The 19585-nt window shown below is 35.8% G+C and overlaps 1 long non-coding RNA gene across 1 annotated transcript; it reads right to left on the bottom strand.

The window, feature by feature from the left end:
- Window positions 1-2410: 2410 nt before the first annotated feature.
- On the bottom strand, window positions 2411-18143 carry LOC108446094. The gene is made up of 2 exons (XR_001861196.1): window positions 10844-18143; window positions 2411-5645 (listed from the first exon to the last, which is right to left on the bottom strand). It is a non-coding gene; the product is annotated as an uncharacterized LOC108446094 (long non-coding RNA).
- Window positions 18144-19585: the final 1442 nt, after the last annotated feature.

Genomic DNA, 19585 nt, shown 5'->3' with positions numbered 1-19585 from the left:
TGTTTTCAAATCAGGCACATCCAAATGACTTCAATTTATGATATTCTCTTAAACCTAACAGCTGCATCGTTTCTGGAATGAGTCTCTCCAGACTCATCAGTCTGAATAAAAAATTCAGATGACCATTAATTATCTTGAATAGAAACCTGGCAGTTCCCTTTTTTACTGGACAAGTCTTGTTGCGAGACAGAACAGCTATATGTGATTAATGACAAACTACAAGACACACATAATATGTCATCACAGCAAAGATATGCTTCTTAACTATCTATATTAAGTAAATTTTAAAAAATGACTAGTGCTTATATTGAATCCCATTTCATATGGTCAATCTGGAAGACTTTAAGGCATTTCTTCATGAAGTTTGGAGAAGATCTTTGGCTTTCTAATAGGGTTGTGCTTGAAACTTACATGCAGGACCCAGAAAACTGTGTTATAGTCTTCCTAATGCTGAGCATTTCCTACCTGAATAGAAGCTTCTGTATTTGTAGCCCACTGAGAAGACACAAAATTCAAGTCTTATTTCACTGTCATGGTAATTTAGGGAAAAAAAGAAGGAAAAGCAATGTCTAGCTTTTCTCTGGTTTTCACCTGCATTTTTGTACCTTCAACCATATGCCATTCTTCAAGTATACTATGAGTTTGCATTTCAATTAAAAAAAATTCTTAAAAGCTATACTTCTTCTTCCCAGCATTGAAAATATTTCAGTAGTGTTTTCACACTCTAAGTAGGTAATGTTCTAGAGGTTAAGGGACTTTAAGGCATAGAGGACAAATAGGGAAACTGTGCTTGAATTTTTTAACATCAAGAACTCAACTCACTTGTCACTATAGTCTCCTTAACTGCCACTTTAGCTTATATTGTCCCTCTTTTGTACAATGTCATGCAAGTACATTTCACCCAAAGAAGTTTACAAAAACCAAAAAAAATATTGTTGAGGTTTGAATAAATAAAAACTGCTAAAAGCTACCTCTATTACAATAGCTTAGTAAAAGCTGTCACTATTATCCATGATTATAGACATCTCTGTCCAGCACGAAGCTTTTAGAGAAGAAAATAATCCAAACCAGTACAAACAAAAGGCAGTCACTGCTTTATGGCCTTGGGGACAAGGTCCTGCTTTAGTTTGGTAGTATAAGCATAATATATACTGTCATGTGTGTGTAAATTAGAAATTATTGATATTGAAGGTGACTTAAACTATGCTTTTGCTGTTGGGATGCCTAAATCTCACCTCAAGTCAAAATAAGCCCAATGTTGTGCAGCTTTTGTTAACAGAGGGATCTTATGCCTTGTCAAGGAAGGCAAATTTTGTTTCATCATAGAAAATGTTCCTGTCTGAGGTCAGACTGAAGTGTATCCTCCTCTACTTGCTTATTAATAACTGTCTCCCTGCTGTCTATACTTCCTGTGAATCTGGCATATAGTAAGTGAATTGCTTAGAATCAACAATATTCATTATTTTTCAAAAAGCTGGGTTTTTAAAAGCTGCTTCTCAAAATCACTAGCACACAGCATAAAATAGTTATGAAACAATAATATATGATGTTTCTCTATTATATGATGTTCTCTAAGTAATAGTCCTTCAATATTCCTTCCATAGTAATACAAAGGAAAACAAAGAGAAGAGAGATTCAAGTCTTTGTCCTCAAAATAATCCTCCCAATCGAGAGGTTTGGAGTTTTTATATAGTCCTTTCCTTTCCCTTTCCTTTCCCTTTCCTTTCCCTTTCCTTTCCCTTTCCTTTTTCTCTCTTCTCTTCTCTTCTCTTCTCTTCTCTTCTCTTCTCTTCTCTTCTCTTCTCTTCTCTTCTCTTCTCTTCTCTTCTCTTCTCTTCTCTTCTCTTCTCTTCTCTTCTCTTCTCTTCTCTTCTCTTCTCTTCTCTTCTCTTCTCTTCTCTTCTCTTCTCTTCTCTTCTCTTCTCTTCTCTTCTCTTCTCTTCTCTTCTCTTCTCTTCTCTTCTCTTCTCTTCTCTTCTCTTCTCTTCTCTTCTCTTCTCTTCTCTTCTCTTCTCTTCTCTTCTCTTCTCTTCTCTTCTCTTCTCTTCTCTTCTCTTCTCTTCTCTTCTCTTCTCTTCTCTTCTCTTCTCTTCTCTTCTCTTCTCTTCTCTTCTCTTCTCTTCTCTTCTCTTCTCTTCTCTTCTCTTCTCTTCTCTTCTCTTCTCTTCTCTTCTCTTCTCTTCTCTTCTCTTCTCTTCTCTTCTCTTCTCTTCTCTTCTCTTCTCTTCTCTTCTCTTCTCTTCTCTTCTCTTCTCTTCTCTTCTCTTCTCTTCTCTTCTCTTCTCTTCTCTTCTCTTCTCTTCTCTTCTCTTCTCTTCTCTTCTCTTCTCTTCTCTTCTCTTCTCTTCTCTTCTCTTCTCTTCTCTTCTCTTCTCTTCTCTTCTCTCTTTTCTCTATTTTTTTTTTTAATTTTTTTTTTTTAGTTTTTACTTTTCTGAAATGGCAACCATTTTCTGAAAATTGAGTTCACGGATGTCTTAAGATCAAGAAGCTACATCAAAAAAAAGAAAAAGTGGTTATCTTTTTATAGATGTCAACCTAGAAACATCCCCAGAGAACATTGAAAAATATGTCTTGCTTGCATGGTAAAACATATGCTACACCCCTTTAAAAAGTTATTAAAAGCTTGAAAATCTGTGAACTGTTGTGGATGCCATACACTCCTTGATTTTACTAATATAAATATTCAAACTCAAAATACTTGTTTATCTTTCTGAAAGATTTTACTGTCATTCGTGAGGTCTTTTTTTTTGAAAACATGATTAAACATTTACTTACCTGCTTTATACTAATACCATAGAATAGGAGGATAATGAGGAGTAAGGCTAGAGCTAGTGGAATTATTTCTTAAGCAAGTTCAAGATTATCTGAGAAATTCGAAATAAAATGCCATTTCAATTCAGATCTTCATAGATTTTGGCTTCAACAGGCTACTCTTGTATGGAAAGTTTTTGGTGTGCACATTCATCAAAGATATATACAATGAAATAAATGGCTTTAAAATTGATACTCTTAGGCAAAAAAATCAGCCCATCTTGTTGTTTGTAGATATATTCTACTAAGACAAAATAGGAAAATTACCATAATTTTACGCTAAGGAAACATTGAAATCTACACTACACTGTTCATTGAGAGCTATCCTTACCACTGGAAGTTTATAAGTGCAGAATGTTAAGTTTCCTCTTTTTTTTGGCAGAAGAAACACTCGGCGAAACACTTGGCAAAACACTGTAAAATGACATTAAATATCAAAAGTAAATTTCTTGTTTATCTACATATAATCCTCTCTGCTTTGTTTTCTCTTTCAGATAAGATGCAACAGCACTCATCTTTGTTCTCAATTGACATAGATTTTACCAAGTATCAAAATTCTGCATTCACAGCTTGTAGCAGAACTCCTCAAACACAAGAATATATGGTTCCTTTGTGTTGAAATGAGAGGCAAGAGCATGTCTAAAATGTGTAATATTAATTTTATTTATTCATTTAAGCAAATAGCATGACCATCACAGAAAAATAAATTCTTGACCATCATTTTTAGAAGGGAGTTTTGTATGTCAGCTTTGAGTCTTTTGGTAGAATAATTCATCAGGGATTCAGCTTTTAATGAGTTTTCTATGGTCATCCATTTTATCTTACTGTTTCTTGTTATTTTTAAATATTCTTAAAACTCGTGCATTTCAGTAGCATAGAAGAAGCAGTTGTGTGGCTCTGATTTCCAAGGAGCCTCTTTTAAGAACTGTCAGTTGCATTCTTCTTTTTTTTCTTATAGTCAAGCAGAGATTAATTTTTATTTTTAAGTGTGCGACCTCTGGGGTGAAATGTCTTATTTTCAGAATCCGTTCATGAAATAGTTGTCTCTCAGGCAATATTTGCACTTCAACAGCAAATTATAATCTTTGTGTGTGAGTTCCCATATTTAAAAAAAAAAACAAAACAACAACTTGACAAGGAAAGCTCTTATATTTTCTCAGATGGCTTTAAGAACTGTTAACAATATGCAGCTATGTTGAAGTGTGAAATCCCAATTCAAGGCCCCAAAGGCTTTACAAAAGTAATTGTAACATATAGCATCCAAAGGTCAGGGTATATTTCATGAAAGTCCATTGATGACAGCTGTCATTACAACTTCACTGCCAAGAAAACTGTAGTTATGAAGGCACTCATGGGGAAGAGAAGGCATTTAACTACCAAAGGTTTATTGCTGATGCTATTTTTGCATGTAACTTCTGCTTACAAAAAAGGCCAGTGAGCAAGATAATTTATGAGAATGTCTGTTAATGACTGACAGCTCCTGTTCTTATTTCAGCTTAAAATTAGTCAATTTAATTATTCAAGCACTAGAGGTGATTCATTACAAGGCAGGCAATAATAGAAGCTATAAGACACTTTTTTGGCAGAAAGCTGCTAAGGTGATCAGTTACATCAACAACTTCAAAAATATTGTTATATGTTAGCACAGATTTTGAAAGAAATACTGTGCAGGTTGATGCAGCTCCTGTTGGTGTTTCAGTAATCCTATGCCTGACTGGTCAGCATCAAACAATTACTAAAATTCTGTTCCTCACTTGCTTATAATAACAATAACAACCACAATTCTTGTAATTAATATTGCTATTAAAATTACAATTATTGCACTTTCACTCTGATGGTTCCTAAATGCTTAGAAAGAGGCAAAAGGGATGCAATCACCAAGGCAAACCTACCTTAGATGGAAGTTTTAATAATGCTGGAATTTTTCCGCCTCAGTGTTTTGAGCGTGCTTACCAATGTTTCTTTCTAAATCCTCTATTGCCTTAATTGCATGGATTCTAATACATAAAATGCTCTTTCTGTTATTCAATAGTAAGAGTATTTTCACTGCAATAATCAGCTATTATTCTTGTTATATTTCTACTGTTGTTGTTTTTATAATTTCAAATGTTAGCATGCTACAGTTTTGGTTATAAATAAACATTCATACTGAATTTCCTTTTACGTCAATTTTCCTCAGCTCACAATCTCAGGAAGAGTCTGCAGTGAAAGACCCATCTTCCTTGTCTCCTGAAGGTATCACACATAGTCTTCCTTGTTCATGCTTTATATAACAGTTTTAAAAATCCTGCAGTATCTTTGTATTCTTTCAGTGACTTGGCCTGTGATGGTTCTTTTTTCTGACTTGAGGTCTATATTTTTTGTATAGCAAGTACTAAATAATTCTAACAATTTTGTCATTATATAATATTTAAAGTAATGAGCATAAACTTATCTTGGGCCAATTTAGTACATCCCCATAATTAAACTTATCTGGGACCTGGGTAGATATCCTTCATTCAAGGCTTATATCTTTTCTATCACTTACCTTTTCCTTAATATATCTAGTACAATATAGCTTTCAGCAATAAAATGGTCAGCTTCTTTTCCTTTTTTAGTCCATTTGAAAGGCATTTGTTACTTTCCTAATTGATTGTTTTTCTAAAAAAATCCAGATAAACTTTTTCTTCTTTAAATCCCTATACAAGACTTTGTCCTCTTTGTATGATGGTTAATGTTGAATAAAACTATATATTTCATTTAATTTTGCTCCAACATCTTACCGGTCTGGATAGGAGCCTCTCTGTTAAATTTCTGAAATCTCTACAGATGAAGAAGTCATCCAGTTTCCCCTGCTCACAGACAAAGGGAGAAAAAATTATTTAGGGAATTAATCAGAAAACACTTATATCTCTTTACTGTGCAATGAGTCGCTCCCTCCAAAATGCATATTCTTCTCTTTTGACTAAGGGAGCTAAGACTGATCTACAAGCTGGGTAGTTCTATTTGATCCGATGGAGTGCACCCTATCTTTCACAGAGGCTAACATCAAAAACTCTTAATTTTTTTTTTTTTTTTAATTCTCCTACTGTCTTTATATCCACCTTATCTGGAAAGAAAAACTTTTCCATGAGATTTTACTGTGTGTTATAATACCCCTCTCCTATGTTACTTTTGATTTCTTAAAAAAAAAAAAAGACAAAGCCCCTTCCCCCCCCCACAACCCAGATAAAAAATGCACACAACCACAAAAAAAATGTGACTAACTTTTATCTGAATGTCATTCTCATGTCTTTCTGAAAATCCACACGTTTGAACAATTAATAATTTCAGATCGTAGATATGAAACATATTTGTAAAAGCATTTAAATGGCTATTATTTTAGATTATATACCTTTCTCTTTGAACAGCTTAGCATTGCAGACAATGATAAAACAAAGAACAAAGATGACATAAAATCATTCCAAAAAATCCCATCATGTCTGATTCTTTTTGGTGCAGTTTTACCTGGTAATTAAAGCATCACATGCACTTTCCTCATGTACTCCATAGAATTTCTGGTAATAGTGGATGGATTTTATCAATTTAAGTGCACTTGTAACCCAAGTTGGGTTTTTTGTTGTTGTTTTTGATATCCTAGTCAGTTTACATACTGAAAATTTTAGTGCAGGTATCAGCCATCAGATAGACCTCGCAGAATTGAGATATTCTCTCTTCTCATAACAAACCCAAAATTAGTTTAAATACATTCAACTGACATATTTTTCAGACAGTATACACCAGACTACAGGTAAATCCATGTGTCTACATTTAGGAAGTCACACTTCCTTTTCCTGAAGAAGGCAGATTTGCCTTTCAGCTTTCACAGAACGATTAAGGTTGGAAACGACCTTGAAGACCAAGTACAACCTTCAATCGAATATCCCCATTCCCACTAACCACATCACAAAATGTCACATCTACTTCTGTAAGATATGTGCTGATATGGGGCTGTGTTTTGGATTTGTGCTGAACACAGGGTTGATAATACAGAGATGTTTTTGTTGCTGCTGACAGAACTTGCACGGACCCAAGGCCTTTTCTGCTGTTCATACTGCCACACTGGCAAGGAAATTGGGGGTGCATGGGAGGTTGGGAGGAGACAGAGCTGGGACAGGTTACCCAAACTGACCAAAGGGATATTCCAGACCTTATGCCCTCATGCTCGGTATTTAAAGTGGGGGGAAAAAGGAGGAAGTGAGGTTTGTTTGGAGTGACAGTGTTTGTCTTCCCAAGTCACTGTTAGATATGATGGGGCCCTGCTCTCCTGGAGATGGCTGAACACCTGCCCACCCATGGGAAGCAGTGAACTAATTCTTTGTTTTACTTTGCTTGGGTGCATAGTTTTTGCTTTCCCTATGAAACTGCCTTTATCTCAACCCATAACTTTTCTACCTTTTACCCTTCCGATTCTCTCCCAGATCCCACTGGTGGGGGAAGAGTCAGTGTGCAGCTGCAGGATACCTGGTTGCTGTTTTTCTTCTGAGCACTTCCTCCAGGAAGCTCCACCACTTCCCTGGAGAGCCCGTTCCAATGCTTAACTAATTGTGCATATATAATTATTTATACCTTTTTTCATGGTAAATATATTTAAAACTGAAAATATAAATTATCCCCACTCTCCAAGCAATGATTATGAATTCTATTCCTTTCTAGAGTTTACCAATTAGCTAAGTTTCTCAGTCTACTTTGTAAATTGTCATCACTTTGATTAATAACCTCGTCCTACTCACTAGTTTGTTTTCAACGTACCTTGGCAAAGGATTACATGATGCCTTCTTTTCCCATAGATCTTTTTAAAAAATCAATCACAGTTTGTTTATTTCTTACTATATTATTTTTATCCCTGTGGACCGATTGCCTGAAGAAATCCCTCTGGTCATTTTCCAACATGCTTTGATATTAATATTGTTTCTCTGTGCATGTCTCAAGTTCTCTAGACTGTATCAACAGCTTGTGTTTCAACTTTTCATTAAAATCCTAATGTGATTCATATTTTCTCTACAGCTCTATTAGTATTAATACACTTTTCAGTTTCCTCTTCTTTATTTCATCCAGATGGTGTAACATTCAGTTAACAACTGGACCTCCAGACTAATTTAAGTCTGCTCTGAAATTCTTGTTTTATAGCATAGTTAACTTTCCCACAGATCCAATGTCTTTCAGAGCTTTCAATTTAGACAATGATAAAGTTTTCACAAACTAGGTCCTTAATATTCACCATTTTAAGGTACCTGTAGGCTTTCTTGATACATTTCTAGAAATTTTATTTCTGTTCCTAAGAGCACATAGCACATTTTCAGTAACATGGTCTGTATTTACAATAGGGTTTCTTTTTGTTTGATTGGGTTTTTTGTCATGCGGTCCTCAATGTTCTTTTCTTTGCTACTTACAATCTTTATGACGATCACGAGAGAGAAGTACTTCTAGCATAAAAAACCCGACATTATATATTGCTTCTCTGAGTTTTAGCATATCTTTCTGATTGTATCTTTTTTTCTTTAATTTTTATGCTATTTGACAGAGAAATTTTGCACTAGATAGAAACTAGGGAGGCAGTTATCAATCACCATTTGGAAACTTTCAGAATTTACATTTTTTATCAAACATAAACAGATTTTATTTACAGTAATAACCAGTACTTTTTAAAGTAGATATTACTCTCACTGTGGTAAAAAAAAAGAAAAAAAAAATCACTAATGATTAAAATAATCTAGTTTTCTTGCACACTTATTTGGAATTAGCTAACATTCAGCATTTCCAATTACAAAGAGTGCAATTCTGAAAATGAAAGAACTTTTTCATGGGCCTTGGTTGTTTTCTCCTATTTGAGGAAATATATAATGACACATGAAAAGAACTAAGTGTTCATCTTTGTTATATAAAATAATATAAAATTACATATTAATATAGAATTAATATTAGATTAAATAGGTGTCTTAGGTGTTGGGGTCCCTTCCCCCCTGCCATGTTGTCCTGGGAGAGGGGCCCTGGGGGGGAGGCATGGGGTTTCCCTAGTCCCTGGTCAGCCTCGTTCCCCATTGGTTGTTTTGTGTTCCCCTGTGCGGGCAAGGCCCCTCGGGTCCCATGCCGTGACTGCGGAGTTCCTGAGCAGAGCCCCGGCCATGTGGCTGGGGGAATAAACATCTCTGAAACATCTATCAAGAATCGGTCCATATATATTTCTTTTCCATGGGCCTCGTTGTCTGATACAGCGTGTTGCAGTATCCCCACTGTAACACTTAGGTTACAATGTAAGGTGTAAGCAAAAGTATGTACTCTATTACCATCTTCATAAAATATTAAAAACAGGTGGGGCAGTGTTCCTTATTTCCTCCATGACTCATCCCTGGTAACTCCCTGCAGGGATTATCTCTGCTAATGGGCTATCAAGCCTCACTGCATGACTCATAAAGTAACATCACCCCATTGTGAGGGGGAGGAACCAAGCATTCCTACCTGGATATAATCTGAGGTTTGGAACACCGCAGTCAGCCCTTACCTACTGGGCTCCCAGAGGACAAGAGCTATAGAACCACTACTGGACCTTCAGAGGAAGAACAGACCCTTCTACAGAATCACTGCTTCAACAGGACCACATCTATCACTTCTACAGGACTGCAGCCACCATTTAATCAGACTGCTACTACCACCCTGCCCAACAGCGTGTCAGGCTGTACCCTGACTGTCAGTTCACGCCAGTGTTTTCTGCTTTTATTTGAATTTTCCTAATAAATTGTAGTTCTGACTTAGAATCTCCCGCTGGTTTCCTTTCAAAATAGTACAATAGGTTATAGATTAAAGGTTGATTATGTTTCTTTAAGGAAAAAAATACCTTGATTCCCAAGGTAAATGTCAGTTGACAAAAATTTTACCCAATATAACATTAATGCCTTACTCATATCACTTAAAAGCACAATGGTAGTTTACATACCATCTTAGTCTATGGTACCCAAAATTGTTTTTAATTTAGTGTAATTTGCATTCAGTAAAAGCTCTAACATCAGAAAAGCTATCTGCAGAAAACCCTACTTTCTGCTGGAACATTTCTCCAAGGAACTAAACTGATTTAAACCACAGAAATTTTCCTTTCACCATTTTTAATATTCCTACTTTGTAATTGAAGAGATCTGGCTACTTTCCAGTAGTATGTTTTTGCAAAGTATTGAATTCTTTTGAATGCTGCTTAGTTCTTTTTTCACCTAACTGAGAACAACAAACAGTCTAAAAACATTCTAGAAAGGAACAAGCAAAAGAAAAGCAGGTTTGTTTTACATCTATGAAAAGAAACGTACTGTAGGAAATTGGAAATGTGAGTATAGGTTGACTACATAATGTAACCATATGAATTAATTATATTTAATTTGCAAAAGAAATAGACAATATGTGTAAGTTAATAGAATTTATCAAGTTCTAGAAATCCACTAATAATAATATTTACTAGATACAGGACTTCCAAGAGGCACTAAAACATTTTTGTTTGTCATTTATCAAAAGTAATATTGGTTTAAGGACCAATAATAAAGTTCGTTTTACTGTGATAGTAGCTGAGTCATCTGGGTCAGTAGAAATTGGGCATCACTACTTTTTAAGATTTGCTCACTGTGACCAGAACAGAAGCAAAAGATGAGCTATTTTCCTCAGCAGAGAAATTATAAAAGAGTATGCCTATCTAATTTAGGCACTCTTGGTTATTAATGCACAGGTGCAATCTGACAATGATAAGAGACTGTGAAGTATCTGCTAGCAACTCAGGTTACTTTTCAGCAGGATAGGCTGTCTCAAAAATGACTGAGTCGTTTCAATTTTTTGTTGTCCTCATAGGGCTGCCAGGCAGGTTCGGAGAAACTGCTTCTGAAATGCAGCTCACTGAAATTATGCTTCAGACCTCCTTTATATATACAGATATGTACATATATATGTACATATATACACATATACTTCCCTTACACAACACATTTCCTCCTGTTAAAAGGAATTTTAGAAAAAAACCCCAATCTACTTTTCTTACCTATGAAGTTCTTACTACCCTTGCTCTGATTGTCCAACCAACATTCATTTACAATAAATCTCAAAGTCGTAAAAAATGATTTTTCTCAACCTACAGGAAAGAACAAATGGGAAAGTACAAAAGTAAGCCATTATTTTTCATGGATATAGGCTCACAGAATCATAGAAATATTTAGGTGGGAAGGGACTTTTAAGATTATCCAAAAAATCTTTTAAAAGAATTGTTAATCTTTTTTTTTTTTTTAATGAGAAAATATAGTCCGTTTACTGGAAAAAAAAATTCTTAAAATCTTTCAGAGTTTGGTTAAAAAACCTATTCTGAGAATTCCCTGATAATGTACTTTGAGTCAATAACAGTTTTGCTTTTACATTTCAAAAAGTGCACATCAAATAGCTATTTCAGGGTTATAGTATACATAAAACTTTCAATTAATCACACAATAGGGTATCATAAGGGCACAACCTGTTCCACTTTAAAGAGCTACACAAGCATTTAAGACATAACCATATTCTGCATTCTGTGGGGTGGGGGGAATAATTTAGTAAATTAGTAAAGACTCCAACATTTTTTTGCAGAACAGTCTCTCATCAAAAGTATTTTTGTCTAAAAGTACCTCTAGAAGAAAATCTTTTCAATCAAAAATTCCTTTAAGTAGGGTCAAACAGATACTTGCACTGAGACATAGTTTATGGGTCTGACAGTTCATTCTACCATTCCTCATCTATTTAGACAGGACATCCTTATATCCATTTAATGTCACCACCTTTCCAGATGTTGCAATTTTAAAGAGCTTTGTTGAAAAAAGGATTCTGAACTATATCATAATAGCATATTATTTAAAATGTCTTGCTCTTTGAAGAGACGGTCTCAGTGACTGTTTGGTTATGACTAAGATCTTCCTTTCATTATAATCTCTTACTTTTAGCAACTTTTAGAACTTGTAGCTCAAAATGCCTACTAAATGTTTCAAACAAGGCATAGCTCCCAGTTAAAGTAAGTTCTCCAAAATGTCATAAAGAACTAAAGCAGATTTAAGAATATATAAAATGTATTTAATATGTGTAAAGGAGTCTTTATGAATAAAAGTGGTTGCTTATGATCAGGTTTGTTATTTCCTTTGATATCTATCACTGGACATTACCCATCATAATTAAAAATTCTTGGTACCCCAGTGAACTTCCCACTGACCGGAAAAGGGGAAATACTACCCTTATTTTTAAAACAGGAAAAAGGAGGAACAGGGGTACTACAGGCTGATCAGTCTCGTATAGGTGCCCAACAAGGTCATGAGGGAAATCCTCCTGGAAGCAATGCTAAAGCACATGGAAAACAGAGGGGTGAGTGGGGACAAGCCAACATGGATGCACTAAGTGCAAATTGTGCCTGACACACTTGGTGTCCTTTCATGATGGAGTTTTAGTGCCAGGGAATAATGGAAGAGCGACTGACATCATCTACCTGGACTTTTTCAAAACATTTGACATTGTTCCAAAAAACATCCTTGTGTCTAAACTGGAGAGACTTGGATTTGAAATGGACTGGATGGTTGCACCCAAACAGTTGTGGTCAATGGCTTGGTGTCCACGCAGAGAGCAGTGATGAGTAGTGTTCCTCAAGGAACTGGTATTGGGACCGACACTGTTTAACACACTTATTGGGAATGTGGACAGTGGGACTGAGTGCAGCCACAGCAAGTTTGCAGATGACACCAAGCTGTGTGGTGTGGCTGACTTTCTAGATAAAAGGAATGTTCTATAGAGGCACTTTGACTGCTAAAGAATTGGCCCATGAGAACATCATGAAGTTCAGCAAGGCCAAATGCAAGGTCCTGTACCTGGGCTGGGGTAATCCCAAAAGTGAATACAGGCTGGGTGATGAAGTGATTGAGAGACGTCCTATGGAGAATGACTTGGTTGACAAGCTCAACCCAGCCATCTCTGTTCACAGCCCAGAAAGCCAGCAGTGTCCTGGGCTGCATCAAAAGAAGCATGACCAGCAGGTCAAGGGACGTGATTTTCCCCCTTTACTCTGTTCCTGTGAGACCCCACCTGGAGTGCTGCATCCAGCTCTGAGGCCCCCAACATAAAAAGGCCATGCACCTTTTGGAGCCAGTCCAGAGAAGGGCCACAAAAATGATCAGAAGGTTGGAACACCTCTGCTATGAGATCAGGCTGAAAGAGTTAGGCTTGTTTAACTTGGAGAAAAGACTTCAGAGAGAACTTATAGCATCCTTCCATTATCTAAAGCGTGCCCACTGGAAAGATGGACTCTTTATCGTGGAATGTAGAGATAGGATGAGGGGTAATGATTTTAACCTGAAAGAGGATAGATTTAGATTAGATATTAGAAATAAATTCTTGCTGGGTGGGTAGTGAATTATTCAAATAGGTTTCCCAGAGAAGCTATGGATGCCTTCTCCCTGGAAATGTTCAAAGCCAGGTTCAATGGGGCTTTGAGAAACCTACTCTAGTGGAAGGTGTCTGTGCCCATAGGAGGGGGGTTGGACTAAATGATCTATAAAGTCTCTTCTAACCCAAACCATTCTATGATTCTGACATTCTATGATTAGATAGCAAAAAAATTATTCTAATTATAGCATTTATTAACAAAACATAAGCTGATAAAATTATTTATTTCAAGAACTGTACATCAGACAAACAAATTAAATCATTGTTTGACGTTTGGTAAGAATGTAGACATCTGTAGAGGCCTGGTCCAGTATGTTAAATCCATCAAAAAAACCCCAACAAACTAAAACTAAAAGTCCAATCAGGTTGTTTTTTACATAGTACAAATGTGTTTTACAATGTAAATTACCTATTTTCATGGCCTGATAAATGCCTGATAAAAATTAATCATTTTTACTTTAGCTTTGTGTGTGCATGTGTTTTGTATTTTAAGTGTGATGTAAATTTTAATTCTGAGTTTAACTTCAGGTACGGAACAACTGGAAATCTCAATTTCCATTTCATATACAAAGACACAGAAAGACGTATGGAAACACACATAGACACAAATAAACTTAGAAATTAGAGTCTTTGAATGTTCTGTGGAATAAAATGACAACCAGATTGTATAGCATAGCCTGGATATCATAATGCTCACTAAAGATGTTAAAAAGCTGGTGCTTTGTTTTCTTTGCTGCTTTTTTTGTTTTGTTGTTTTGCTGGGTTTTTTTCCAAAACTGATGAAGTTGCATTTGCTTCAAGATTTCATACAAAAATTCTTAATTTCCCCTGCTTTGAAATATTGCAAGTGTAAAAAATGTCATCATATGTGCCTTCTTGTATATTTTTTTTACAAGTTGCTGCAGATGTGCCTTCATTGTATTTTATAGAACCTAACACAATGCAGTCTTGGGTAAAAGATAATGACTTTTTGTGTCACCTAAAGAAATTTAAAACTATGATCCCACTTTTCCCTGAGGCATTTTAAGACTTTTTAATAAAAGTGGATTGCAGTTTTTCATTTTGTTATTAAAGCAGCTGCAGATGAAACATCTAACTTTCTTGTGTTGCCTTTGGGAATCGTGTCTGTAACATATTTCCAAAAGTTAGGTTTAATGTATTGAGCTATCTAAATTGTTTTGTAAATATCACACCAGATACTGTGACAAGGAGACAGAAAAAAACACATATATACATACTTTTCACTGAAAAATACTTTAGTGTCTTGACATTTATTTCTTCTATGGGAGCAATACTGAACAAATCCTTAGTCAATATTTACTCTATTCCTCATTATGGGAGTTATTTATGTTTGTGGGTCAATGGCTGGATGTCAGTCAACTTAGCTCTTACACATCTTCACTGTATTAAAAATTGACAGTTCTTTAAATGAAAGTGATGAGGCAAACAAATCATAGGCTTTTTAATTAAAATAAGATAGAAAAAAATTTGATTGTTGTAGTAGCTATTTTAAATATTGAGAGACTGATAATCCCTTTTTAGGAGCATCTAGGTGAACACTGAGAGGCTGGAACTCTCACACCAGACAGTAGCTTTTGATTTGATAATTTTTCACTTGTATAAAAAGTTCCTTGAGAGGCAGTGACCAGGCCAAAATCCTCTGAATTGAGGGGGATTCTTCACCTTAACATGGGAAGTAGCCCTACCTCTTCAAGGAGAAAAATTTTATAAGACATAAACAAAATGTGGGAAGAAGTGAGTCACAGCACTGAGCCAGGGAGCAGACTGGTTATGTGGAGGCCAAACACCTTCACTGAGTAACAAGAAGCAGAAAGTCAGATTTCAGAGGTGGCATAAACAGAATCTTTCTACAAAACAGGGAGGTCTTGCAGAGTTTGTGACTACGCAGACGTCATCTGAGCTGGTGGATGTCAGAATGGAAAAGAGAAATTATATTGCAAAGACATAGCTAGACTCTTCAGGTTTTCATTATCTGGAAAGTTGAATATCCTAATCTACAATCTAATGAAACTTGACTTCTTGAGTTTTAGGCATATTGATCTTCACTGAGGAAAATACTTTAAGGCAGAACCACCTCGAAGCTTTGCCTGCTAGGTTTCCTCCAAGAGATCCTTTTCTTGATGCTCTGAGACCAGAGCTTGTGATCAGCCAAGATGTCTTCAGCGTATAATAGTAATTTCTTCCAATTCTTCCACAATATCTTCTGCAGAGAACTTTGGAAAACAGTTAGGGGAGAAAAGGGCTGGTTTACAGTTCAACTTTTCAGGAGGTATAAACACAGGCCATTAATGATTGACTGCAACTCTTGGTGTTCAACAATATGTGGAGCTTTGAATCTATGTATACCCAGGAAATCAAAGTTAGGTTTTCAACCACTTTTTGGACAAATTGTCTGTAACTAATCAAATTTTAGTGCTGAAATAAGAAACATATTGCAACAGTAAAGACTGTCACAATATTTACAGAAAATTCTATGATAAGAATTTCACTGAGAGCTAAAATCAAGGAAGAACTATTATACATTTTGTTCTTTGGAAGATAATTTTTGTTAGCCTAGCAAGCTTAAAATACTGACAAAAATGTAAGTAAAATCAACACCATAATGCTGATGTTTGGGTTGAGTAACAGAAGTAGAAAAAAAAGTTATTTTCAAGAGCAACTTGTATGTAAAGTTTAAATATATGAGCAATTGATTTGACGATTTTTTTCCCTACTAAAATACATATTTTCATGTTGATTTTGCATGGGAAGACCTTGCAAGCCTAATAGCTTCTTTTTTTCTCCATATGCTTTATTATTAATATATCATAATTTTAATAAATAAAACTTATTTTTTCAACCAAATACTATTTTCTAATGGTTGGGAATTACACAAATAAGCTTCTAATTTCATAATCATGGTCTTGCAAGATATTTCAATAAAAAGATTTTGGGTCAGACAGTGTCTCAATTTTAACTTCAAATCCATGTGCAAACACTGATGAACCCTGCTGTCCTACTGCCAAGGCCCTATCCTGGGCCTAGTTAGGCTAACCCCCAGCTCCACCTTAGCATTGACCAATACATCTTTTCTCATAACTCATTCATCCACAGTGTAAACACTTAAAATCTTTCAGTTTACTGATATTTGCAACTCTGGCGAATATTTTCTGCATATGCACACGGTTTTGAATGTGGTATTATTAGTTTATTGAAATGAAGCTGGTTTTGATGGGAAAAGCTTTGAAAGCTAAGATGATTTCATTTTCTTGCTCAATATACACATATATATCTGGAGCACTTTCACATATCACAATAAATGGACCAATAAAGCAAGATTGGGAAAAATGTTAATCTTACTATGCTTTGTCTTGTCTCCTGATGCTGGCACCAAAACACAAAAGAGTTTTTTAGTTTTTGGATATATTACGGGTCTTCTAGACAACTTTGGTCAAGTCAGTTTTCTTCTTTGGCTCCTGTTCCCTCAGCCAATGCAGATAATGATCCTGACCTCTTTTCTAAAATGCTTCGACATCCTTGGGTGAAAAGTTCTTCCTAAAAGCAGGGTAGTTTTATTATTATATCCATTATATAGTTACACTATTCAAGGTCAATAGACCTATATAGCTGAACAAAAATGAGATCATATGACCATCAGTACAATGGGGTAATTGCACTCAAAAGTACCCAATTGAATGTTTAGTCCAAATGAAGCCATATTTAGTATGGCTTCATGTAATGTTATTGAAAGTTTGATACATTGAATCTTGAACTTTCTTTGATTACAATTCTGCAGTGAGACTCCCTCAAACTTTTTAATTCATTGGCTGCTGCCCCCAAGGGATTAATACGGATTGGGTAAGAAAAGAATGACATCAACTGCATATAATGAAATTCTATCCAGGATGTCCAATATCTTTATATCTTCAACTCTATTATTATGTTGGATTCTTTGACTGATTTGTCCCAGAATTATGGTAAAAAGGGAGGGCAAAAAGGGGCACCATTGCCTTTTTCTGCTAGAGAAAGTAAAGACTTCTGAGTGGTATCCATTATTCCTTACTATAGGCTCCACTACAATGTCTTTAGTTAAGAAAGTTTTTGACCATTATGTGAAACTCCCAAAACTTTTGTCAAATAGCTTCTTTTGAGCCAATCAAATTGTCCTTCAGCATATAATGCTAATAAATATAAATCCCTTCTTACTATTTCTATTTTGTAATGATCTGTAAGCTGAAATTTGTGTGTTTCTCCAACCACTTGCATGGCACCTCACAGTTATATCCTCATTGCTCCTTCAGTCTTCCAGTTGCTGCCATTTCTCTACTATTTCAAATACATAGTCTATTGTCTTACTTTACATATTTTCTTTGGTATTAGATAAGATCTGGGAAAGCTCTTCAGTAAACACCTCAAGATAGATCAGCAGCTGTCTAGTTCCAAGTTGATGTCCTAAACCATGGTTTAAGGACAATTTTTAGTCCTTGGAACTGAGTTTCTAAGCAGCTTCTTCTATTCAACTCGAGCATGTGGTTCAGTCATGGCACTGTAGGAAAGAGGTAAGGTAACTGAGCTAATGTTCTTGGTCAAAGTTCTCAATGAATCTTCTTCAAATCCTTGTCTATAATTTTCCACTACATATGAAATACCTGCCTCTTAAATATTTCTCTTAGAAAAAGAAAATATTTTACTAAGCTCTGTTTTTAAATTGCAGAGTTTTATTTTTTTTTTCTATTTGGATATGGGGTTTACTATTTTGCATTTCTGTCCTCTGGACCATAAGCATGAGATAAAAGTGAGATTCTGGTCAAACTTTTAAACAGTTAGAAATAAGGTGAATCAATAATGGACACTATTATTACACTTTACAAATTGTACAATTGCAAGGTTGTGTTTTGTCTTCACAGATGCTAGTATGGGGCTGTGTTTTGGATTTGTGCTGAACACAGGACTGATAGAGATTTTTGGTATTGCAGAGCAGGGCTTATACAGGGCCTATACAGGGCCAAGGCCTTTTCTGCTTCTCATACTGCCCCAACAACAGAGGGGTTGAAGATGCATGGGAAGCTGGGAGGAGACACAGCCAGGACAAGAGACTCACACTGACTAAAGGGATGGTCTATACTACTTGGCATCATGCTCAGTATGTAAAGTGGGGGGATGAAGGAGGAAGGGTGGGATGTTTGGAGTGATGATATTTGTCTTCCCAAGTCAGTGTTACATGTGATGGAGCCCTACTCTCCTGGAGATGGCTGAACACCTGCGGGCCCATGGGAAGCAGTGACTTAATTCCTTGCTTTGCTTTGCTTGTGTGCATGGCTTTTGCTTACCCTATTAAAGTCTTTATCTCAATCCATGGGTTTTCCAGCTTTTACCCTTTCAATTCTCTCTCCAATCCTGTTAGTGGGGGAGTGAGTGAAGGGCTACATGGCACTTGGCTGCTGGCTGGGGTTGAACCATGACAAAGGCGAAGTTGGGTTACAGTGAATAAATATGTTTTACAATGGATTTTGTGTGCTTTATTATAATGAAAATGAACATGCTTTTCCATGATGTTAGTGCTAATAGGTAAGAGCAAAATTAAATAGCTACATAATCGTTGGCTTTGCAAATGAATCACTATAACAGTCTGTAACACTTTCAGTTTATTCTGCTGCTAGAGATTACATCGCGTATTTTAAATACAAGTGCTTTTTTGAGTAAAATAGGCTTTGGTCATTTTATATGCATAAAGGCATAGTAATGCCTGATATATTAAGAGCCCAAACCATCAACTCCTACTCCGAAGAGCTGTTCTGAGACAGTCTTTGGATTCAGATAAATTACTTATTTCAGCAGTCTGTACCAGAATTCAGGCCTCATAAAATACTCGGGGGAAAAAGGAAAAAAAAAGGAACCAAAACCAAACCCCACCTTAATTCCATTTTAATATCTATTGTATGATTCTTTAGTCCCTTTTTTCTCTTTCAGGTTTCCTTCTCAAGATACATTTCCAACAAGTGGAGGTGAAGAGTTTTGCATTACTATGAACTACAGAACTCGACTGTAGGTGGGTAGTGCAAAGAGTAGAAGCAAAATTCTCCTGGTGAATACTCAGGTAACTGCCTTAACTGCCAGCTGAGTTATCCATCAGTTATTATTTTGCTCACAGTTTCATTGCAACAGCAAATTACAAACAGCCTAATCCCACACTGCAAAATGCAGACTACTTGGAAGAAAAGATTAAAAAGAAACAAACAAAAATCTATACTTTTCAGGTTCGAACAGTAGAGAAACATATTGATAGGGAAGGGAGAATACACTTTGACTTTTCTGACTTTTTCTGAACTATTCT

The sequence above is a fragment of the Corvus brachyrhynchos genome, unplaced genomic scaffold (assembly GCF_000691975.1).
Source record: "Corvus brachyrhynchos isolate BGI_N302 unplaced genomic scaffold, ASM69197v1 scaffold71, whole genome shotgun sequence".
NCBI classification, from domain to species: Eukaryota; Metazoa; Chordata; class Aves; order Passeriformes; family Corvidae; genus Corvus; species Corvus brachyrhynchos.
This window is presented reverse-complemented; position numbering and strand designations above follow the sequence as displayed.